Source organism: Oncorhynchus nerka, linkage group LG2 (assembly GCF_034236695.1).
Source record: "Oncorhynchus nerka isolate Pitt River linkage group LG2, Oner_Uvic_2.0, whole genome shotgun sequence".
NCBI classification, from domain to species: Eukaryota; Metazoa; Chordata; class Actinopteri; order Salmoniformes; family Salmonidae; genus Oncorhynchus; species Oncorhynchus nerka.
The window spans coordinates 3,491,776-3,517,407 of record NC_088397.1 but is presented as its reverse complement, the minus strand read 5'-3'; the positions used below and the strand labels follow the sequence as shown (position 1 = coordinate 3,517,407).

The 25,632-nt window shown below is 47.8% G+C and overlaps 1 pseudogene; it reads left to right on the top strand.

Annotated features, from left to right (window-relative positions):
* Positions 1 to 25,632, top strand: part of LOC135573138 (tudor domain-containing protein 3-like) — a 71,701-nt pseudogene that overhangs the window by 13,255 nt on the left and 32,814 nt on the right.

Genomic DNA, 25,632 nt, shown 5'->3' with positions numbered 1-25,632 from the left:
CAGAGAGCTAATAACCTACGGTCCTCAGAGATAATAACTCACGGTCCTCAGAGAGCTAATAACCCACAGTCCTCAGAGAGCTAATAACCCACGGTCCTCAGAGAGCTAATAACCCACGGTCCTCAGAGAGCTAATAACCCACGGTCCTCAGAGAGCTAATAACCCACAGTCCTCAGAGAGATAATAACCCACGGTCCTCAGAGATAATAACCCACGGTCCTCAGAGCTCAGATAACCCACGGTCCTCCTAAAGCTCAGAGAGCTAATAACCCACGGTCCTCAGAGATAATAACCCACGGTCCTCAGAGAGCTAATAACCCACGGTCCTCAGAGATAATAACCCACGGTCCTCCTAAGGCTCTGTATAAGATATTGCACTCCTTTCAGGTAAGTCCAACTCCCACTCTGCATTAGTCTAACAGGGAAGCGCCATCAATGCTGGTGATTCAGAATTTCTCAGTCTGTCTGCATTACGTTATTATCTTTGCTTGGCTCTTTTCCCAGAGTTGGTTATCACTAGACTGCAATGAATATGTACTGCATTTACAAAGAGGTGATTGAATATGCCGTAGAATGCGAAGCTCTTGGAGCTCAGAAACTATTTTAATTGGGACGTGTAAACCTCAGTTGAATGTAAAGGAGGGAACCAGAACCAGAGCTGTGAAAAGAACCATCTGAGTAGTGTTATTTCTTTATGGCTCTTTAGTTGCCACTTCTCTGTTTACAGCATGGACCTGAAGAACAAACACACTCTGTTTAACGGTACTTAAGCGTTAAGGAAGGTCAGGTACTTAAGCATTAAGGAAGGTCCGGTACATACGTGTTAAGGAAGGTCAGGTACATGGCCGGTAAGGAAGGTCAGGTACATCAGCGTTAAGGAAGGTCAGGTACATACGTGTTAAGGAAGGTCAGGTACATGGCCGGTAAGGAAGGTCAGGTACATCAGCGTTAAGGAAGCTCAGGTACATGATCGTTAAGGAAGGTCCGGTACATGACTGTTAAGGAAGGTCAGGTACATGATCGTTAAGGGAGGTCTGGTGCATGATCGTTAAGGGAGGTCTGGTACATGACCAGCAAGGAAGGTCCGGTACATCAGTGTTAAGGAAGGTCAGGTACATGATCATGAAGGAAGATCAGGTACATGATCGTTAAGGAAGGTCAGGTACATCAGCATTAAGGAAGGTCAGGTACATGATCGTTAAGGAAGGTCCGGTACATCAGTGTTAAGGAAGGTCAGGTACATGATCATGAAGGAAGATCAGGTACATGATCGTTAAGGAAGGTCAGGTACATCAGCATTAAGGAAGGTCAGGTACATGATCGTTAAGGAAGGTCCGGTACATCAGCATTAAGGAAGGTCCGGTACATACGTGTTAAGGAAGGTCAGGTACATGGCCGGTAAGGAAGGTCAGGTACATCAGCGTTAAGGAAGCTCAGGTACATGATCGTTAAGGAAGGTCCGGTACATGACTGTTAAGGAAGGTCAGGTACATGATCGTTAAGGGAGGTCTGGTGCATGATCGTTAAGGGAGGTCTGGTACATGACCAGCAAGGAAGGTCCGGTACATCAGTGTTAAGGAAGGTCAGGTACATGATCATGAAGGAAGATCAGGTACATGATCGTTAAGGAAGGTCAGGTACATCAGCATTAAGGAAGGTCAGGTACAAGGTCGTTACAAGGAAGGTGTCAGTGTTAAGGAAGGTCAGGTACATGATCATGAAGGAAGATCAGGTACATGATCGTTAAGGAAGGTGTAAGGAACTAGAGGTTAAGGTACATGACCAAGGAAGGTGTACATCAGTGTTAAGGAAGGTCAGGTACATGATCATGAAGGAAGATCAGGTTAAGGAAGGTCCACATCCATTAAGGAAGGTGTAAACTAGTTTTAAGGAAGGTCAGGTACAACCTAAGGAAGGTCAGGTACATGTAAATCAGCGTGTTAAGGAAGGTCAGGTACATGGCCGGTAAGGAAGGTCAGGTACATCAGTTTTAAGGAAGGTCAACATCGTGTCAGTGTTAAGGAAGGGAAGGTCAGGTACATGACCGGTAAGGAAGGTCAGGTACATCAGTTTTAAGGAAAATCAGGTACATGATCGTTAAGGAAGGTCCGTAAATCAGTGTTAAGGAAGGTCAGGTACATGATCTTAAGGAAGGTCAGGTACATGACTCGTTAAGGGAGGTCAGGTACATGACCAGCAAGGAAGGTCAGGTAACATACGTGTTAAGGAAGGTGTTAAGGAAGGTCAGGTACATCAGTGTTATGTACAAACAAGGTTCTTACGCGTTAAGGAAGGTCTGGTAAATAAGTTTTAAGGAAGGTCAGGTACATCAGTGTTAAGAATAGTTTTATCAGTCTTAAGGAAGGTGGTACATCAGTGTTAAGGAAGGTCCAACATCAGTCTTAAGGAAGGTAAACATCAGTCTTAAGGAAGGTCCGGTACATAAGTCTTAAGGAAGGTATGTACATAAGTCTTAAGGAAGGTCCAATCAGTCTTAAGGAAGGTATGTACATAAGTCTTAAGGAAGGTCCGACATCAGTCTTAAGGAAGGTCCGGTACATCAGTCTTAAGGAAGGTCCAACATAAGTCTTAAGGAAGGTCCGTACATAAGTCTTAAGGAAGGTATGTACATCAGTCTTAAGGAAGGTCCGGTACATCAGTCTTAAGGAAGGTCCGGTACATCAGTCTTAAGGAAGGTCCAACATAAGTCTTAAGGAAGGTCAGGTACATGATCGTTAAGGGAGGTCTGGTACATGATCGTTAAGGGAGGTCTGGTACATGACCAGCAAGGAAGGTCCGGTACATAAGTGTTAAGGAAGGTCAGGTACATCAGTGTTAAGGAAGGTCAAGGATCTTACGCCCAAGGAAGGTCTGGTACATAAGTCTTAAGGAAGGTCAGGTACATCAGTGTTAAGAAAGGTCCGGTACATCAGTCTTAAGGAAGGTCCGGTACATCAGTGTTAAGGAAGGTCCGGTACATCAGTCTTAAGGAAGGTCCGGTAACATCAGTCTTAAGGAAGGTCCGGTACATAAGTCTTAAGGAAGGTCCGTACATAAGTCTTAAGGAAGGTCCGTACATCAGTCTTAAGGAAGGTCGGTACATAAGTCTTAAGGAAGGTCCGGTACATCAGTCTTAAGGAAGGTCCGGTACATCAGTCTTAAGGAAGGAGTACATCAGTCTTAAGGAAGGTCCGTACATCAGTCTTAAGGAAGGTCCGGTACATCAGTCTTAAGGAAGGTCCAGGTACATCAGTCTTAAGGAAGGTCCGGTACATCAGTCTTAAGGAAGGTCAGGTACATCAGTCTTAAGGAAGGTCCGGTACATCAGTCTTAAGGAAGGTCAGGTACTTACAGTTGAAGTCAGAAGTTTACATACAGCTTAGCCAAATAAATTTAAACTCAGTTTTCTCACAATTCCTGACATTTAATCCTAGTAAAGATTCCCTGTATTCAGGTCAATTAGGATCACCACTTTATTTTAAGAATGTGAAATGTCAGAATAATAGTAGAGAGAATGATTTATTTCAGTTTTTATTTTTTTCATCACATTCCCAGTGGGTCAGAAGTTTACATACACTCAATTAGTATTTGGTAGCATTGCCTTTAAATTGTTTCACTTGGGTGAAACGTTTTGGGTAACCTTCCACAAGCTTCTTACAATAAGTTGGGGGAATTTTACAAGCTGTTTAGAGGCACAGTCAACTTAGTGTATGTAAACTTCTGACCCACTGGAATTGTGATACAGTGATTTATAAGTGAAATAATCTGTCTGTAAACAATTGTTGTATAAATGACTTGTGTCATGTACAAAGTAGATGTCCTAACCGACTTTCCTAAACTATAGTTAGTTAACAAGAAATGTGTGGAGTGGTTGAAAAGGAGTTTTAATGACTCCAACCTAAGTGTATGTAAACTAGTTTTAATGACTCCAACCTAAGTGTATGTCAACTAGTTTTAATGACTCCAACCTAAGTGCATGTAAACTAGTTTTAATGACTCCAACCTAAGTGTATGTAAACTAGTGTTAATGACCCAACCTAAGTGGATGTAAACTAGTTTTAATGACTCCAACCTAAGTGTATGTAAACTAGTTTTAATGACCCAACCTAAGTGTATGTAAACTAGTTTTAATGACTCCAACCTAAGTGTATGTAAACTAGTTTTAATGACTCCAACCTAAGTGGATGTAAACTTCCCGACTTCAACTGTAAAAGCAGTAAGGTCCATTTGAGCGAGGAGACGGCGAGGGTAGCTCAATTCAATAAACTTTATTCATCCCAGAGGAGCAGTTATTGATGCTGGAACCATCTGGTGAGGTTGTTTGCCAGTTCCTGTTTACAAGGCTGATGTCTTTACTGCAACAAACCCTGGCATTAGGACACACCGGAGCGAAAAAAATGTCCTTATTGGACAAGTTCAGCTCCCCTCTCGCTTTGTCTGTTTTGATCCGTTTGGTGCCTAATGAATACGGACCCCTAACTCACTCTCTGGCTGTACTAAAAGGTTTTTGCTACAGTCTAATTAACACGACCCTAACTCACTCTCTGGCTGTACTAAAAGGTTTTTGAACAGTCTAATTAACACGACCCCTAACTCACTCTCTGGCTGTACTAAAAGGTTTTTGCTACAGTCTAATTAACACGACCCTAACTCACTCTCTGGCTGTACCAGAAAGGTTTTTGCTACAGTCTAATTAACACGACCCCTAACTCACTCTCTGGCTGTACTAAAAGGTTTTTGCTACAGTCTAATTAACACTGTCCCTAACTCACTCTCTGGCTGTACTAAAAGGTTTTTGCACAGTCTAATTAACACGACCTAACACCCTAACTCACTCTCTGGCTGTACTAAAAGGTTTTTGCTACAGTCTAATTAACACGACCCTAACTCACTCTCTGGCTGTACTAAAAGGTTTTGCTACAGTCTAATTAACACACCCTAACTCACTCTCTGGCTGTACTAAAAGGTTTTTGCTACAGTGTGCTCTAATTAACACGACCCCTAACTCACTCTCTGGCTGTACTAAAGGTTTTTGCTACAGTCTAATTAACACGACCGCTGTCTTTCATCTTTTCCATCACCTCGTACCCATCCTCAGTTGGAGGGTCCGTGTGTGCTGCAGGTTCAGAAGGTGAGGAAGATCAGGCTCCCAGAGGACAACGAGGAGTCTCAGGGAGCTAGTTCCACCAGGATCTAGAGAACAACTACAGCTGCAGATGACAGACGGACACACCAACGTCCCTGTGGGAACCTCGAGTTCACACACCTGTCCCAGATCAGGTAGAGAACAACTACTAGTTCAAACACCTGTCCCAGATCAGGTAGAGAACAACTACTAGTCCCAGATCAGGTAGAGAACAACTAGTTCAAACACCTGTCCCAGATCAGGTAGAGAACAACTACTAGTTCAAACACCTGTCCCAGATCAGGTAGAGAACAACTGATTGATTCAGACACCTTTCCCAGATCAGGTAGAGAACAACTATTTCAGACACCTGTCCCAGATCAGGTAGAGAACAACTAGTCCCCCCACCTGTCCCAGATCAGGTAGAGAACAACTAGTCCCCCCACCTGTCCCAGATCAGGTAGAGAACAACTAGTTCAGACACCTGTCCCAGATCAGGTAGAGAACAACTAGTTCACACACCTGTCCCAGATCAGGTAGAGAACAACTACTAGTTCAAACACCTGTCCCAGATCAATTAATTAATCTGTTTGATTAGCTACTTTAAACACCAGGCTATTCTGATTGATTAGCTACTTTAAACACCAGGCTAATCTGATTGATTAGCTACTTTATATACCAGGCTAATCTGATTGATTAGCTACTTTAAACACCAGGCTAATTTTGATTGATTAGCTACTTTAAACACCAGGCTAATGGGTTTGATTGATTAGCTACTTTAAACACCAGGCTAATCGGTTTGATTGATTAGCTACTTTAAACACCAGGCTAATCGGTTTGATTAGCTACTTTAAACACCAGGCTAATCGGTTTGATTGATTAGCTACTTTAAACACCAGGCTAATCGGTTTGATTGATTAGCTACTTTAAACACCAGGCTAATCTGATTTGATTGATCAGGTAAGGAACAGCTACTTCTTAAACACCTGGCTAAACTCAGAGGTCGCTTATATCAATCTTCATAGAGTAGGAGGTGCTGATTTCAGATCAGTTTTTTTGTCTTTTAAATCTCCATGAATAAGAGTAAATAGACAGGGGTTGACCTGACCCTAGATCAGCTACTGAAACTCTCTCTCGATCATCACCGTCGTCGCGACCAGTTGGAACAGAGTAGCGTTAGCATCAAAAGGCTATCCGCTTCTTCCCCGAAGGCACAGAACCAACACCCTAGTAAATCATTTGGTTTTTCTGGACTGCATTCCAGCGTACAAGGAGTTTTACCACCCAGGAAAAGTACCGTCGACGGTGCCAGGAACGAGAGAAAACAACAACAACAACAACAACAACACATATATGTACAGTGCATTCAGAAAGTATTCAGACCACTTGATTTTTGTTTCCCCCACATCGTTCCCCCACATCGTTCCCCCACATCGTTCCCCTCCCCACATCGTTCCCCCCACATCGTTCCCCCCCCACATCGTTCCCCTCCCCACATCGTCCCCCCACATCGGTCCCCACATCGTTTCCCCCCACATCGTTCCCCCACATCGTTCCCCCCCACATCGTTTCCCCACATCGTTTCCCCCACATCGTTTCCCCCCACATCGTTTCCCCCCCACATCGTTTCCCCCCCCCACATCGTTTCCCCCACCCACATCGTTTCCCCCCCCCCCACATCGGTCCCCCCACATCGTTTCCCCCCCCACATCGTTTCCCCACATCGTCCCCCCACATCGTCCCCCACATCGTTTCCCCACATCGTCCCCCCACATCGTCCCCCCACATCGTTTCCCCCACATCGTTTCCCCACATCGTCCCCCCACATCATCGTCCCCCACATCGTTTCCCCCACATCGTTTCCCCCACATCGTTTCCCCCCACATCGTCCCCCACATCGTTTCCCCCCACATCGTTTCCCCCCACATCGCCCCCCCACATCGTTTCCCCCACATCGTTTCCCCCACATCGTTTCCCCACATCGTCTCCCCCCACATCGTTTCCCCCACATCGTTTTCCCCCCACATCGTTTCCCCCCACATCGTTTCCCCCACATCGTTTCCCCCCACATCGTTTCCCCCACATCGTTCTCCCCCACATCGTTTCCCCCACATCGTTTCCCCCACATCGTCCCCCCCACATCGTTTCCCCCCACATCGTTCCCCCACATCGTTCTCCCCCCACATCGTTTCCCCCACATCGTTCCCCCCACATCGTTTCCCCCCACATCGCCCCCCACATCGTTTCCCCCACATCGTTTTCCCCACATCGTTTCCCCACATCGTCCCCACATCGTTTCGCTCCCCACATCGCCCCCCACATCGCTTTCCCCCACATCGCTCCCCCACATCATTTCCCCCCACATCGTTTCCCCCACATCGTTCCCCCACATCGTTTCCCCCACATCGTCCCCCACATCGTTTCCCCCACATCGCTTTCCCCCACATCGTTTCCCTCCCCACATCGTTTCCCCCCACATCGCTCCCCCACATCGTCCCCCTCACATCGTTTCCCCCCACATCGTTTCCCCCCACATCGTTTCCCCCACATCGTCCCCCCACATTCCCCCCACATCATTTCCCCCACATCGTTTCCCCCACATCGTTTCCCCCCACATCGTTTCCCCCCACATCGTTCCCCCACATCGTTTCCCCCACATCGTCCCCCACATCGTCCCCCACATCGTCCCCCACATCGTTCTCCCCCCACATCGTTTCCCCCCACATCGTTTCCCCCACATCGCTTTCCCCCCACATCGTTTCCCCCCACATCGTTTCCCCCCCATCGTCCCCCCCACATCGTTCCCCCACATCGTTCCCCCACATCGTTTCCCCCCACATCGTCCCCCACATCGTTTCCCTCCCCCACATCCCCACATCGTTCCCCCCCACATCGTCCCCCCACATCGTTTCCCCCACATCGTCCCCCCACATCGTTTCCCCCACATCGTTCCCCCACATCGTCCCCCCACATCGTTCCCTCCCCACATCGTCCCCCCACATCGTTTCCCCCACATCGTTTCCCCACATCCACATCGTCCCCAAAAATAGTTTTTGAATATCTAGTCAAAAATTACTCCTAGATAGGGCCTTCCATCTGAATATCTAGTCATCAATTAATTACTCCTAGATAGGGCCTTCCATCTGAATATCTAGTCATCAATTAATTACTCCTAGATAGGGCCTTCCATCATGGAATATCTAGTCATCAATTCATTACTCCTAGATAGGGCCTTCCATATGAATATCTAGTCATCAATTAATTACTCCTAGATAGGACCTTCCATCATGGAATATCTAGTCATCAATTAATTACTCCTAGATAGGACCTTCCATCATGGAATATCTAGTCATCAATTAATTACTCCTAGATAGGACCTTCCATCATGGAATATCTAGTCATCAATTAATTACTCCTAGATAGGACCTTCCATCTGAATATCTAGTCATCAATTAATTACTCCTAGATAGGACATTCCATCATGGAATATCTGGTTATTAATTAATTACTCACTAAAATGTAAAAATGGTACGTTCCCCTGACAGAGGCCTCGTTAAATCCCCATTTCAGATGTCTCTGTTGATGATTCTGTCTATTCCCTACGTAGAGCATTACTTTTGACCAGAGCCCTATGGGTCTCCCTATGGGTCCTGGTCTAAGGCCATAGGTCATATGGGATACAGCTTCCATCTAACTGATGAAATAACATGTCTTCCTTTCTCAGAAGTACAAAGGAGGCTTCAGATCAAGGAGGCTTTAGAATTAAGCGGGCCACTTGATTGGCGTGTTCTTCTTCTTTAACAAAACAAGGGTTTCTTCCAACCGTGTTAATTGGTTGAGAGAAGGGACGTATCAGAGCAGGAGGAGGCCCTTCTCTCTGTGTTGCTTCGCTGCATGATTTTGCAGGTGTATATGTGGTATGAAGGTATGAACACTGCATACAATATCACAGTGAATCCTTCCTCTTTAACCCTCTATAGTCGATGTCCACGGCACAGCGAATCCTTCCTCTTTAACCCTCTATAGTCGATGTCCACGGCACAGTGAATCCTTCCTCTGTAACGCTCTATAGTCGATGTCCACGGCACAGTGAATCCTTCCTCTGTAAGGAAATGCCATTTTATGACCTTTTAAAACAATTCCATATAGCCTAGTAAGGAAATGCCATTTTATGACCCTTTAAAACAATTCCATATAGCTTAGTAAGGAAATGTCAATTTATGGCCTTTTAAAACAATTCCATATAGCTTAGTAAGGAAATGCCATTTTATGACCTTTTAAAACAATTCCATATAGCTTAGTAAGGAAATGCCATTTTATGACCTTTTAAAACAATTCCATATAGCTTAGTAAGGAAATGTCAATTTATGGCCTTTTAAAACAATTCCATATAGCTTAGTAAGGAAATGTCAATTTATGGCCTTTTAAAACAATTCCATATAGCTTAGTAGACCCCCCGCCTTGTTAGACAGGGCTTTTTCACTTTTTCTTTTTATAAGGAAATGCCATTTTATGACATTTCAATTGATTTCCCCCAAAATATATTAGTACTCTGAATGTGTACCTCATGTAAAAGTGTAAAAATGACTGAAGAAAGTAACTGTCTTGGTGACACACTGTTGCTATCGATTATGAATTACCATTTAGAAGTGGATACAGTACAAATCACCTCCTGTTGACTGTATAGACCTGTAGACTGACCTGTAGACTGATGCTGATTCTGTCCTGTCTACCAATCACCTCCTGTTGACTGTATAGACCTGCAGACTGACCTGTAGACTGACCTGTATAGACCTGTAGACTGACCTGCAGACTGACCTGTAGACTGACCGTAGACTGACCTGCAGACTGACCTGCAGACTGACCTGTAGACTGACCTGTAGACTGATCTGTATAGACCTGTAGACTGACCTGTATAGACCTGTAGACTGACCTGTAGACTGTCCTGTAGACTGACCTGCAGACTGACCTGCAGACTGACCTGCAGACTGACCTGTAGACTGACCTGTAGACTGACCTGTATAGACCTGTAGACTGACCTGTAGACTGACCTGTAGACTGATGCTGCTTCTGTCCTGTCTACCAATCACCTCCTGTTGACTGTATAGACCTGCAGACTGACCTGTATAGACCTGTAGACTGACCTGTAGACTGACCTGCAGACTGACCTGTATAGACCTGTAGACTGACCTGTAGATTGATGCTGCTTCATGTCCTGTCTACCAATCACCTCCTGTTGACTGTATAGACCTGTAGACTGACCTGTAGACTGACCTGTAGACTGATGCTGCTTCTGTCCTGTCTACCAATCACCTCCTGTTGACTGTATAGACCTGTAGACTGACCTGCAGACTGATGCTGCTGACTGACCTGTATAGACCTGTATAGACCTGTAGACTGACCTGTAGACTGTCCTGTAGACTGACCTGTATAGACCTGTAGACTGTCATGTAGACTGACCTGCAGACTGACCTGTAGACTGACCTGTAGACTGAGCTGCAGACTGACCTGTAGACTGACCTGTATAGACCTGTAGACTGACCTGTAGACCGGCCTGTATAGACCTGTAGACTGACCTGTATAGACCTGTATAGACCTGTAGACTGACCTGTAGACTGACCTGTAGACTGACCTGTAGACTGACCTGTAGATCGACCTGTATAGACCTGTAGACTGACCTGTATAGACCTGTAGACTGACCTGTAGACTGACCTGTAGACTGACCTGTAGACTGACCTGTAGAATGACCTGTAGATCGACCTGTATAGACCTGTAGACTGACCTGTAGACTGACCTGTATAGACCTGTAGACTGACCTGTAGACTGATGCTGCTTCACTCCTGTCAACCAATCACCTCTTGTTGACTGCATAGACCTGTAGACTGACCTGTATAGACCTGTAGACTGACCTGTAGATCGACCTGTATAGACCTGTAGACTGACCTGTAGACTGACCTGTAGACTGACCTGTATAGACCTGTAGACTGACCTGTATAGACCTGTAGACTGACCTGTAGACTGACCTGTAGACTGACCTGTAGACTGACCTGTATAGACCTGTAGACTGACCTGTATAGACCTGTAGACTGACCTGTAGACTGACCTGTAGACTGACCTGTATAGACCTGTAGACTGACCTGTATAGACCTGTATAGACCTGTAGACTGACCTGTATAGACCTGTAGACTGACCTGTATAGACCTGTATAGACCTGTAGAGACCTGTGGACTGATGCTGCTTCACTCCTGTCAACCAATCAGCCACTATCGTAGATCCTCATTTTCAACCAAAACTCTCGTCTTGCTTTTGAAATGGAAGCACAGACCGATGTTGGTGACTTTCTGAACTTCCTCAGCCCCCTACCTCCCTCCCTCCCTAACCTCCTCCTAACCTCCCTCCCCCTCCCTCCCTAACCTCCCTCCCTGCACTCCTCCCTCCCTCCCCCTAACCTCCCTCCCTGCACTCCCTCCCTCCCTCCCTCCCCCGGTCTCCATCTCTCTCGCTTTCTTCTCCTCTCTCTGCAATTTCCATTCGTCAGTGGCTGATCCGCTACCAATCCGTTTCCTTAATTACAACTCCATCCAAGCAGCGTCCGCGACGACGGCTGCCGTGGCGACCAGCCAGCCCCTACAGGTGGAGTGGCCGGAGAGGAACGCTGAGTCCCACATGGTTCCCTATTATCTATGGACTCAAAACGATGTTAGTGCACTACAAAGGGGAATTAGGGTCCCATTTGGGACGGAGAGGAGAGCTTGCCCGGAATCTATCCGCGAGGAGAGAACAGTACAACCCTTTTATTATGGCAACACTAACTAGTGTCTGTTCTGTTGATATCAGCTAGCTCTGATAGTGGAGGGAGGGAGAGAGGGAGAGGGGGAGGGAGGAAAGGAGGTAGGGAGGGAGGGAGGGGAGAGAGGGAGGGAGAGAGAGGGAGGGGGGGAGAGAGAGAGGGAGGAAGGGAGGAAAGGAGGGAGGGAGGAAAGGAGGGAGGGAGAGAGGGAGGGAGGAAAGGAGGGGAGAGGGAGGGAGGGAGGGAGAGAGAGAGAGAGGGAGGAGGGAGGGAGGAGGAAAGGAGGGAGGGAGGGAGGGAGGGGGAGGGAGGGAGGGAGGGGGAGAGAGAGGAGAGAGAGAGAGAGATGGATGAGAGAGAGAGAGAGAAAAGGAAACAGAACGAGATGGATGAGAGGATGGATAGAAGGAAACAGAGAGGTTAGTTTGTAATGGCGTGCAGCCCCGTTCGTTCCACAGTGTCATTATGAGACAGTACCCTGAGAGAGGACCCTGCTCCGGTCCCAGCTAGCTCTGATAGTGGAGGGGAGGGAGGGGGAGGGAGGGAGGGAGAGAGGACCCTGCTCCAGTCCCAGCTAGCTCTGATAGTGGAGGGAGGGAGAGAGGGAGGGAGGGAGAGAGGGAGGGAGGGAGGGAGGACCCTGCTCCAGTCCCAGCTAGCTCTGATAGTGGAGGGAGGGAGAGAGGGAGAGAGGGAGGGAGGGAGGGAGGACCCTGCTCCAGTCCCAGCTAGCTCTGATAGTGGAGGGAGGGAGGGAGGGAGGGGGAGAGAGGGAGGGAGGGAGGGAGGACCCTGCTCCAGTCCCAGCTAGCTCTGATAGTGGAGGGAGGGAGGGATTGAGAGAGGGAGGGGGAGGGAGGGAGGGAGGGAGGGAGAGAGAGAGAGAGAGAGAGAGAGAGAGAGAGAGAGGACCCTGCTCCAGTCCCAGCTAGCTCCAAGCTGTCTGAGCCGTATGAGACATACTGAGCCATTGGGTTGGACGTACTGGGCCATTGGGTTGGAAGTGAAATCCCTAATTGCTGCATCAGCAGCTGGACATCCCTCTAAGTCCCTGTGCTTTTTAATGAGAAGACTAGGGAGGCTGAATTCCAAATGGCACCTTATTCCCCATAGGGCTCTGGTCTAAAGTAGTGCACTACATAGGGAATAGGGTTCCATAGGGCTCTGGTCTAAAGTAGTGCACTACATAGGGAATAGGGTTCTATAGGGCTCTGGTCTAAAGTAGTGCACTACATAGGGAATAGGGTTCTATAGGGCTCTGGTCTAAAGTAGTGCACTACATAGGGAATAGGGTTCTATAGGGCTCTGGTCAAAAGTAGTGCACTACATAGGGAATAGGGTTCTATAGGGCTCTGGTCTAAAGTAGTGCACTACATAGGGAATAGGATTCCGTTTGAGACACGGGCCGGGGGCTCAGAGGTGGTGGTGATCAGAACTGGGCTGTTAATTTAAAATGAGAACGGTCTGAACCGGGGAATGGGATTATTCCTAGGCTGTGTCCCCCCCCTATTCCCTATATAGTGCACTACTTTTGGCCACAGGCCATGCCCTATCCAGACCACTTTTCTAAATGACACATCTGTGTTTCTATAGGGTGCTATTTTAGGACACAATCCCTCAGTCTCACCATCCTACTGCCACACAGCGTGTCATTTAGAAGAGTGGTCTGGATAGGGCATGGTCTGACAGGACAGAGAGGGTTTATGGGTAACGTAAGCTGAGCTGTTCTTTTGGCACGGCTAGCCCTTGTTGGACAGTAGCCATCACAGGCATAGCTGGCTGGATGAAGAGTTTTAGGAAGGGAAAAATGAATCGTGATGATTTGTTGTTTTTTCTTTTCTAATTAAAGCTGTCCCCCCCCAAAAAAACTGCTTTCATACCAATACACTGTCTGTTGTTTGTGCCGTTGTTACGGAGATAGAAATCTATTGTTTTATCAATCTCCTGTCGTTGTTTTTGTCCTATCTAATATTAGGTTAACATATGACCTGTGCTTCCATTCCATTACTGTAGCCAGTCTGTAAACATGTTCCATGTAAACCTATTATAGTCAATCTCCTTGTTTGTTTGTTTGGTTGTTTGTTTGTTTTGGCATTGGTTTAAGCTTCCATTAACCGCTTAATTGATTTGATCTACTTAGAGCTCTCCGTTTAATACACAATGGGTTCTCTATGGAGCTGTCCTCTGGCCTCCCTAATTCACCCCCCCTCCCCTTGTATTTTTTTTATTTATTTTTAGCCTGAACACCCCTCCAGGAACCAAGGTGAAGGTCCTTGGTACGGTCCAGGTGAAGAATGGCATTCTGCTTCTGGACGACTCCAAGATCTCCGTCCTCGGAGGGGAGGTCGACCACATGATGGAGAAATGGGAACTGCAAAGGGTGAGGAAGAGGAGGTGTTTTACCCTTCGTTTTACAGCAGACTGTCTCTGTGACTGTGTTCCAAACAGGACCTTATTCCCTACATAGGGCGTGCACTTCAAAAGTAGTGCACTAGACTCTTTATACTATACGGGGAATAGAGAGCCTGCACCTCAAATGGTAGTGTTTATTACGCTGTTAATGGACAGTTGTTCGTCCTGTCTGGTTCAAAGGACCATGAAAAGGGTTGTCCTGAAGGACGTTGTAAAGGTTGTCCTGAAGGGCGTTGTAAAGGTTGTCCTGAAGGGCGTTGTAAAGGGCGTTGTAAAGGGCGTTGTAAAGGGCGTACTAAAGGGCGTACTAAAGGGCGTACTAAAGAGCGTTGTAAAGGTTGTCCTGAAGGGTGTTGTAAAGGGCGTTGTAAAGGGCGTACTAAAGGGCGTTGTAAAGGGCGTTGTAAAGGGCGTTGTAAAGGGCGTTGTAAAGGGCGTTGTAAAGGGTGTTGTAAAGGGTGTACTAAAGGGCGTTGTAAAGGGCGTTGTAAAGGGTGTTGTAAAGGGTGTACTAAAGGGCGTTGTAAAGGGCGTTGTAAAGGGCGTTGTAAAGGGCGTTGTAAAGGGCGTTGTAAAGGGTGTACTAAAGGGCGTTGTAAAGGGCGTTGTAAAGGTTGTCCTGAAGGGCGTTGTAAAGGGCGTTGTAAAGGGCGTTGTAAAGGACGTTATAAAGGGCGTTGTAAAGGGTGTACTAAAGGGCGTTGTAAAGGGCGTTGTAAAGGGTGTACTAAAGGGCGTTGTAAAGGGTGTACTAAAGGGCGTTGTAAAGGGCGTTGTAAAGGTTGTCCTGAAGGGCGTTGTAAAGGGCGTTGTAAAGGGCGTTGTAAAGGGCGTTATAAAGGGCGTACTAAAGGGCGTACTAAAGGGCGTACTAAAGGGCGTTGTAAAGGTTGTCCTGAAGGACGTTGTAAAGGGCGTTGTAAAGGTTGTCCTGAAGGGCGTTGTAAAGGGCGTTGTAAAGGGCGTTGTAAAGGGCGTTGTAAAGGGTGTACTAAAGGGCGTTGTAAAGGTTGTCCTGAAGGGCGTTGTAAAGGGTGTTGTAAAGGTTGTCCTGAAGGGCGTTGTAAAGGTTGTCCTGAAGGGCGTTGTAAAGGGCGTTGTAAAGGGCGTACTAAAGGGCGTTGTAAAGGTTGTCCTGAAGGGCGTTGTAAAGGGTGTTGTAAAGGGCGTTGTAAAGGGCGTTGTAAAGGTTGTCCTGAAGGGCGTTTTAAAGGTTGTCCTGAAGGGCGTTGTAAAGGTTGTCCTGAAGGGCGTTGTAAAGGTTGTCCTGAAGGGCGTTGTAAAGGGCGTTGTAAAGGGCGTACTAAAGGGCGTTGTAAAGGTTGTCCTGAAGGGCGTTGTAAAGGGTGTTGTAAAGGTTGTCCTGAAGGGCGTTGTAAAGGGCGTTGTAAAGGGCGTACTAAAGGGCGTTGTAAAGGTTGTCCTGAAGGGCGTTGTAAAGGGTGTTGTAAAGGTTGTCCTGAAGGGCGTTGTAAAGGGCGTTGTAAAGGGCGTTGTAAAGGGCGTTATAAAGGGTGTACTAAAGGGCGTACTAAAGGGCGTACTAAAGGGCGTTGTAAAGGTTGTCCTGAAGGGCGTTGTAAAGGGCGTTGTAAAGGGCGTTGTAAAGGGTGTACTAAAGGGCGTTGTAAAGGGCGTTGTAAAGGTTGTCCTGAAGGGCGTTGTAAAGGCCGTTGTAAAGGGCGTTATAAAGGGCGTTGTAAAGGGCGTACTAAAGGGCGTACTAAAGGGCGTTGTAAAGGTTGTCCTGAAGGGTGTTGTAAAGGGCGTTGTAAAGGGCGTTGTAAAGGGTGTTGTAAAGGGCGTTGTAAAGGGCGTTGTAAAGGGCGTACTAAAGGGCGTTGTAAAGGGCGTACTAAAGGGCATTGTAAAGGGCGTTGTAAAGGGCGTTGTAAAGGGCGTACTAAAGGGCGTTGTAAAGGGCGTTGTAAAGGGCGTTGTAAAGGGCGTTGTAAAGGGCATACTAAAGGGCGTTGTAAAGGGCGTTGTAAAGGTTGTACTAAAGGGCGTACTAATGGGCGTACTGAAGGGCGTACTAAAGGGCGTACTGAAGAGCGTACTAAAGGGCGTACTGAAGAGCGTACTGAAGGGCGTACTGAAGGGCGTACTGAAGGGCGTACACACATCTACACAACACAACACATACCCAATACACACACATCTAAGTAAAGGAATGGAATTAAGAATGTCTAAATATATACTCAAGGGTGTTCTAAATTCTTCTCCCCTTTGACCCCCAGAGCTTGGCCAAACACAGCAGGAGTAACATCGGACGAGAAGGTGGAGCCCCTCCCTTCGTGCCCTTCGGACAGGTATGACCTGCCAATATTTAACGAGTTCCACGCACAGCCAATCAGACTGATTCTGTCTCCGGTGACTAACCAATCAGCCTGAATCTCTTTGTTGACTAACCAATCAGACTGATTCTCTCTCCGTTGAGCTGTGAGGGGAACGGCACCTCAGTACCTCCAGGCTCTGATCAGGCCCTACACCCAAACAAGGGCACTGCGTTCATCCACCTCTGGCCTGCTCGCCTCCCTACCACTGAGGAAGTACAGTTCCCGCTCAGCCCAGTCAAAACTGTTCGCTGCTCTGGCCCCCCAATGGTGGAACAAACTCCCTCACGACGCCAGGACAGCGGAGTCAATCACCACCTTCCGGAGACACCTGAAACCCCACCTCTTTAAGGAATACCTAGGATAGGATAAAGTAATCCTTCTCACCCCCCTTAAAAGATTTAGATGCACTATTGTAAAGTGGCTGTTCCACTGGATGTCTTAAGGTGAACGCACCAATTTGTAAGTCGCTCTGGATAAGAGCGTCTGCTAAATGACTTAAATGTAAATGTTGACTAACCAATCAGACTGATTCTCTCTCTGTTGACTAACCAATGAGACTGATTCTCTCTCTGTTGACTAACCAATCAGACTGAATCTCTCTCTGTTGACTAATCAATCAGACTGATTCTCTCTCCGTTGACTAACCAATCAGTCTGATTCTCTCTTCGTTGACTAACCAATCAGTCTGATTCTCTCTCCGTTGACTAACCAATCAGACTGATGAAATGGTCGTCTCTCTGTGCTCCTCAGAAGTGTGTAAGGAATGAGGAAGTGGACTCCAGAGAGCTGGACACCAGGAAGACTCTGGTCAGCACCAGTGTGGTGAAGACGGCTGACGAGAACGAAGAGTTTGAGAAGCAGAGGCTGGCAGCCATCGCTGAGGTGGCCAAGAACAAAGAGGTGTGTATGTCTGTGTCTGTGTGTGTGTGTGTGTGTGTGTCGTAGCTATAGTAACTGGACCACCATGTCTGTTAAACTCTGTCCGTGTCCCACTGAGTGAGTTGGTTGTTTGGTTGTTTCTTCTGGCTTGTTGTATATGAAGGGCCAGTTTCCCAGACACAGACCAGGTCTAGATTCTCCATTGTAAAACAGTTGTTTAGTCCAGGAAGAGACTTTGTCTGTCTGCCCCCGGGAGGAATCCAGCTCTGAGTGTCTTTTGACCTCTTCTGAAGGGAACTCGGACGTTTGGCGGCGGAGGCAATGCTGGCGGGAACCTCGTCAATACAGGCGGTCGGGACCGACGAGGAGGAGGAGACCGAGGAGGAGGAGGAGGAGACCGACGAGGAGGAGACCGAGGAGACAGGGACTCGTACCGGCAGAGACGAGAGGAGAGGACGGAGGAGTCCAGCCGTCCAGAAGGAAACTACAGAGAGCTCGGGAGTTACCGGGAACAACCAAACTACCGGGAACTAGGAAATTACCGCGAGCTGGTGAGGGCTTTGACCTTTTGACCCAGTGTTTCCCTTAGCTCTTTGTTTATTTATTTATTTATTTCACCTTTATTTAACCAGGTAAGCAAGTTGAGAACAAGTTCTCATTTACACCTTTATTTAACCAGGTAGGCAAGTTGAGAACACCTTTATTTAACCTGGCCAAGATAAAGCAAAGCAGTGTGACACAGACAACAACACAGAGTTACACATGGACTAAAACAAACATACAGTCAATAATACAGTAGGTGGGTGGGGGTCTCTTTCCCTCTGTCTCAAAGACCCCCCCCCCCTCCGGGCTCCTTTCAGTTTTAATTGAAGATGTTTGAGGTCTTTGTGGTCCGGAGAATAATTCTGGTAAAATATACCTTGGCTCTCTGGTTTTGGGCTGGACCTGTCTAGGCTTCACAACAACAACAACAACAACAACAACAAGTCAGCCTAATTCATTTATTTAATCTAGATTCCTGGCTCGCAGTAAGAAATGTCTCTGATTCAGGTTTCTATTGAGCTGTTTTGGTGTCAGAGTCAGATGATGGTTTTAGGGTCCTTTGTGGTGTGATTGTGAAATAATCTCGGGGACCCTCTGTGGTGTCAGAGATGTGGGACTGGGCCTCAACAATAACGAGTCTTTCATTCAGTTGTGTAATCTAGACTCTTGGCTTGCAGTAAGACCCCTCCCTTCCCCCATTAGCCTGTCTCCCAAAGGGCACCATATTCCCTATATAGTGCACTACTTTAGACCCTATTCCCTCTATAGTGCACTACTTTAGACCCTATTCCCTCTGTAGTGCACTACTTTAGACCCTATTCCCTCTATAGTGCACTACTTTAGACCCTATTCCCTCTATAGTGCACTACTTTAGACCCTATTCCCTATATAGTGCACTACTTTAGACCCTATTCCCTATATAGTGCACTAGTTTTGCAAGTAGGGAATAGAATGCCATTTGGGACATGGGCTATGTTTCCTCCTCAGTGCGTCTTGACGGGAGGGGTGGGGAGAGGAGGAGGGGGAGAGTGGAGGGGGGGGGAGAGGTGGATGGGGGGGACAGGGGAGAGGGGGAGAGGAGGGGGAGGTAGATAGGTGGATGGGGGGGGTAGAAGAGGTGGAGGGGAGGGTAACAGATTAAGGAGATAATCTGAGGAGTCTCAGTAGGATAGAAAGGCTGTTAATCTGGAGCAGACTACAGTAGAAGTGGTGATGAACTGTGGATGGAGTTTTATGGGGTTAATGAAGACCTGAGAGAGGGAAGTTCAAATGGAGGGGGTTAATGAAGACCTGAGAGAGGGGAGTTCAAATGGGGGGGTTAATGAAGACCTGAGAGAGGGAAGTTCAAATGGGGGGGTTAATGAAGACCTGAGAGAGGGAAGTTCAAATGGGGGTTAATGAAGACCTGAGAGAGGGAAATTCAAATGGGGGCGTTAATGAAGACCTGAGAGAGGGAAATTCAAATGGGGGTAATGAAGACCTGAGAGAGGGAAGTTCAAATATGTGTGGGGGGGTTAATGAAGACCAGAGCACTGTATTTATACATGACATTTGAAATGTCTTTATTCTTTTGTAACTTCTGTGAGTGTAATGTTTACTGTTCATGTTTGTTGTTTATTTCACTTCTGTTGATCTATTTCACTTGCTTTCACTTGTTAACGTATGTTTCCCACGCCGATAAAGCCCCTTAAATTGAATTGAGAGAAGTGCGTCACCTCTCCTAAGTTCCAAAAGAATAAAGACATTTCAAATGTCATATTATGTCTATATACGGTGTTGAAACGATGTGCTCCGGGTCTTCATTAACCCCTCCACTCACTCCCCTCCCCCATTTGAACTCCCCTCCCCCATTTGAACTCCCCTCCCCATTTGAACTCCCTCCCCATTTGAACTCCCCCCCTCCCCCATTTGAACTCCCTCCCCCATTTGAACTCCCCTCCCCCATTTGAACTCTCCTCCCCATTTGAACTCCCCTCCCCCATTTGAACTCCCTCCCCATTTGAACTCCCCTCCCCCATTTGAACTCCCCTCCCCATTTGAACTCTCCTCCCCATTTGAACTCTCCTCCCCCATTTGAACTCCCTTCCCCCATTTGAACTCCCCCATTTGAACTCTCCTCCCCCATTTGAACTCTCCTCCCCCATTTGAACTCCCTCCCCATTTGAACTCCCCCCATTTGAACTCCTCCCCCATTTGAACTCCCCATTTGAACTCCCTCCCCCATTTGAACTCCCCTCCCCCATTTGAACTCCCTCCCCATTTGAACTCCCCTCCCCATTTGAACTCTCCTCCCCCATTTGAACTCTCCTCCCCATTTGAACTTCCTCCCCCATTTGAACTTCTCCCCATTTGAACTCTCCTCCCCCATTTTCCCTCCTCCCTTCACCCCTGCATTATTTATCTCTGCTACTATCCCCCTCATCCCATTTCTCCATCCCCCTCATCCCCATTTCTCCATCCCATCTCTCCCGATCAACCCCCCCCATCCCACTCTCCTCCCCCATTTCACTCCCATCCCATCCCCCATCCCCATTTGAACTCTCCTCCCACCTTTGAACTCTCCTCCCCCATTTGAACCCCCTCCCCATTTGAACCCCCTCCCCCATTTGAACTCTCCATCCCCCATTTGAACTCTCCTCCCCCATCCCATCTCCCCATCCTCCCTCATCCCATTTCCTTCCATTTCTCCATCCTCCCTCATCCCTTCTCCATCCTCCATCATTTATCTCTCCATCCCCTCATCCCATCTCTCCATCCCCCTCATCCCATCTCTCATCCCATCCCCCTCATCCCATTTCTCCATCCTCCCTCATCCCATCTCTCCATCCTCCCTCATCCCATCTCTCCATCCCCCCTCATCCCATCTCTCCATCCTCCCTCATCCCATCTCTCCATCCTCCCTCATCCCATCTCTCCATCCCTCCTCATCCCATCTCTCCATCCTCCCTCATCCCATCTCTCCATCCCCCTCATCCCATCTCTCCATCCCCCTCATCCCATCTCTCCATCCTCCCTCATCCCATCTCTCCATCTCTCCTCATCCTCATCCCATCTCTCCATCCCTCATCCCATTTCTCCATCCTCCCTCATCCCATCTCTCCATCCTCATCCTCATCCCATCTCTCCATCCTCCCTCATCCCATCCCTCCATCTCTCTCATCCCATTTCTCCATCCCCCTCCATCCTCCATCCCCCTCCCATCTCTCCTCCTTCATCCCATCCCTCCATCCCCCTCATCCCATCTCTCCATCCTCCCTCATCCCATTTCTCCATCCCCCTCCCCTCCCTCCACCCCCCTCCACCCCCTCCCACCCCTCCCCCCCTCCCCTCCCTCCATCCCCCTCCCCATCCCTCCCTCCCCCCCCCATCCCCCCCCCATCCCTCCACCCCCCCCCCTCCCTCCATCCCCCCTCCCCATCCCTCCATCCCCCCTCCCTCCATCCCCCTCCCATCCCTCCTCCCTCCCTCCATCCCTCCCTCCCCCTCCCCATCCCTCCATCCCCCCCCTCCACCCCCCTCCCTCTAGGTGGATGAGCGGGCCCTAAGGGACATTATGGAGATGGGGTTTGATAAGGAAGATGCTCGTCAGGCCCTGATGGACAACAACAACAACATGGAGGTGGCTCTCAACAGTCTACTGACGGGGACCTTCAAACCCCCCCACCCCCGAGGAACCCAGCAGACCCCCACCCAGAGGTAAGCCCCCCACCCAGAGGTAAGCCCCCCACCCAGAGGTAAGCCCCCCACCCAGAGGTAAGCCCCCCACCCAGAGGTAAGCCCCCCCCACCCAGAGGTAAGCCCCCCACCCAGAGGTAAGCCACCCAGAGGTAAGCCCCCCCCACCCAGAGGTAAGCCCCCCCCACCCAGAGGTCAGCCTACAACATGACCTACGACTACGTAATAACTATAGAATCCCCCCCACCCAGAGGTCAGCCTACTACATGACCTACGACTACGTAATAACTATAGAATCCCCCCCACCCAGAGGTCAGCTACCCCACCCAGAGGTAATAACAGAGGTAAGAATCCCCCCCACCCAGAGGTCAGCCTACAACATGACCTACGACTACGTAATAACTATAGAATCCCCCCACCCAGAGGTCAGCCTACTACATGACCTACGACTACGTAATAACTATAGAATCCCCCCCCACCCAGAGGTAAGCCCCCCACCCAGAGGTCAGCCCACTACATGACCTACGACTAAGCCCCCCACCCGTAATAACTATAGAATCCCCCCACCCAGAGGTAAGCCCCCCACCCAGAGGTAGAATCCCCCACCCAGAGGTCAGCCTACTACATGACCTACGACTACGTAATAACTATAGAATCCCCCCCCACCCAGAGGTCAGCCTACTACATGACCTACGACTACGTAATAACTATAGAATCCCCCCCACCCAGAGGTCAGCCTACTACATGACCTACGACTACGTAATAACTATAGAATCCCCCCACCCAGAGGTCAGCCTACTACATGACCTACGACTACGTAATAACTATAGAATCCCCCACCCAGAGGTCAGCCTACTACATGACCTACGACTACGTAATAACTATAGAATCCCCCCACCCAGAGGTCAGCCTACTACATGACCTACGACTACGTAATAACTATAGAATCCCCCCCACCCAGAGGTCAGCCTACTACATGACCTACGACTACGTAATAACTATAGAATCCCCCCACCCAGAGGTCAGCCTACTACATGACCTACGACTACGTAATAACTATAGAATCCCCCCACCCAGAGGTCAGCCTACTACATGACCTACGACTACGTAATAACTATAGAATCCCCCCCCACCCAGAGGTCAGCCTACTACATGACCTACGACTACGTAATAACTATAGAATCCCCCCCACCCAGAGGTCAGCCTACTACATGACCTACGACTACGTAATAACTATAGAATCCCCCCACCCAGAGGTCAGCCTACTACATGACCTACGACTACGTAATAACTATAGAATCCCCCCACCCAGAGGTCAGCCTACTACATGACCTACGACTACGTAATAACTATAGAATCCCCCCCACCCAGAGGTCAGCCTACTACATGACCTACGACTACGTAATAACTATAGAATCCCCCCACCCAGAGGTCAGCCTACTACATGACCTACGAGCACGTAATAACTATAGAATCCCCCCACCCAGAGGTCAGCCTACTACATGACCTACGACTACGTAATAACTATAGAATCCCCCCACCCAGAGGTCAGCCTACTACATGACCTACGACTACGTAATAACTATAGAATCCCATTGATAATGTGACTTTTCTGCTGCGTCTGTTTCCTCCATGCAGCAGACAGAGGAAGGTCAGCCCAGTAGGTTTGGGGGTGAGGATGAGGAGGAGGGAGCAGGAGAAGACCGTCAGGACCCACTTCCTGAGTCCAAGATGGGGAGCCTCCTACAAGGTACAGTTAGGAGTCCTGTCCTTTACCAATAGTCTTCTCCCTACAAGGTACAGTCCTGTCCTTTACCAATAGTCTTCTCCCTACAAGGTACAGTCCTGTCCTTTACCAAGTCTTCTCCCTACAAGGTACAGTCCTGTCCTCTACCAATAGTCTTCTCCCTACAAGGTACAGTCCTGTCCTTTACCAAGTCTTCTCCCTACAAGGTACAGTCCTGTCCTTTACCAATAGTCTTCTCCCTACAAGGTACAGTCCTGTCCTTTACCAATAGTCTTCTCCCTACAAGGTACAGTCCTGTCCTTTACCAATAGTCTTCTCCCTACAAGGTACAGTCCTGTCCTTTACCAATAGTCTTCTCCCTACAAGGTACAGTCCTGTCCTTTACCAATAGTCTTCTCCCTACAAGGTACAGTCCTGTCCTCTACCAATAGTCTTCTCCCTACAAGGTACAGTTAGGAGTCCTGTCCTTTACCAATAGTCTTCTCCCTACAAGGTACAGTCCTGTCCTCTACCAATAGTCTTCTCCCTACAAGGTACAGTTAGGAGTCCTGTCCTTTACCAATAGTCTTCTCCCTACAAGGTACAGTCCTGTCCTTTACCAAGTCTTCTCCCTACAAGGTACAGTTAGGAGTCCTGTCCTAATAAAGAAGTGTCTCCACTTCACTTTGCTCCTGAATTCATGCACCTTGATGGGAGAGCGAGGCAGCAGCAGGGATCGTTCCTTTCCTCTACCTTTTATCCCGCTGTGATGCCTGCTTTCAACCTGACATTTTTTCCACAAAGCACATAGCAGTTTGTTACACCTATTTGTGACATATTTTGAAAAGGGGAATTTTCTATTACAGGGAGATAATATCTTTCTTTTTGTTCCTGTTTTTCTTTCTGATTCACACTCTTTTTTTTTCCAGCATCAAAGATGAACTGTCATTCAAACGTCCTTAAAGTATTGTACTTTAAAAAAAAAAAGAAATAGACTTTTGTAAGAAACGATGTACTGTCTCTGGTGTTATAGTCTCTGGTATTATAGTCTCTGGTGCTATAGTCTCTGGTGTTATAGTCTCTAGTCCTGTCTCTGGTGTTATAGTTTCTGGTGTTATAGTCTCTAGTCCTGTCTCTGGTGTTATAGTCTCTGGTGTTATAGTCTCTAGTGTTATAGTCTCTGGTGTTATAGTCTCTAGTGTTATAGTCTCTGGTGTTATAGTCTCTGGTGTTATAGTCTCTAGTCCTGTCTCTGGTGATATAGTCTCTAGTGTTATAGTCTCTGGTGTTATAGTCCTGTCTCTAGTCCTGTCTCTGGTGTTATAGTCTCTAGTCCTGTCTCTGGTGTTATAGTCTCTGGTGTTATAGTCTCTAGTGTTATAGTCTCTAGTCCTGTCTCTGGTGTTATAGTCTCTGGTATTATAGTCTCTGGTGCTATAGTCTCTGGTGTTATAGTCTCTGGTGTTATAGTCTCTAGTCCTGTCTCTGGTGTTATAGTCTCTGGTGTTATAGTCTCTAGTCCTGTCTCTGGTGTTATAGTCTCTGGTGTTATAGTCTCTGGTGTTATAGTCTCTAGTCCTGTCTCTGGTGTTATAGTCTCTGGTGTTATAGTGTATGGTGCTATAGTCTCTGGTGTTATAGTCTCTGGTGTTATAGTATCTGGTGTTATAGTATCTGGTGTTATCGTCTCTGGTGTTATAGTCTCTGGTGTTATAGTCTGGTGTTATAGTCTCTGGTGTTATAGTCTCTGGTGTTATGGTGTTATAGTCTCTGGTGTTGTCATCTCTGGTGTTATAGTCTCTAGTCCTGTCTCTGGTGTTATAGTATCTGGTGTTATCGTCTCTGGTGTTATAGTCTCTGGTGTTATAGTCTCTGGTGTTATAGTCTCCGGTGTTATAGTGTATGGTGTTATAGTCTCTGGTGTTATCGTCTCTGGTGTTATAGTCTCTAGTCCTGTCTCTGGTGTTATAGTCTGGTGTTATAGTCTCTGGTGTTATAGTCTCTGGTGTTATAGTCTCTAGTCCTGTCTCTGGTGTTATAGTCTGGTGTTATAGTCTCTGGTGTTATAGTCTCTGGTGTTATAGTCTCTGGTGTTATAGTCTCTGGTGTTATAGTCTCTAGTCCTGTCTCTGGTGTTATAGTC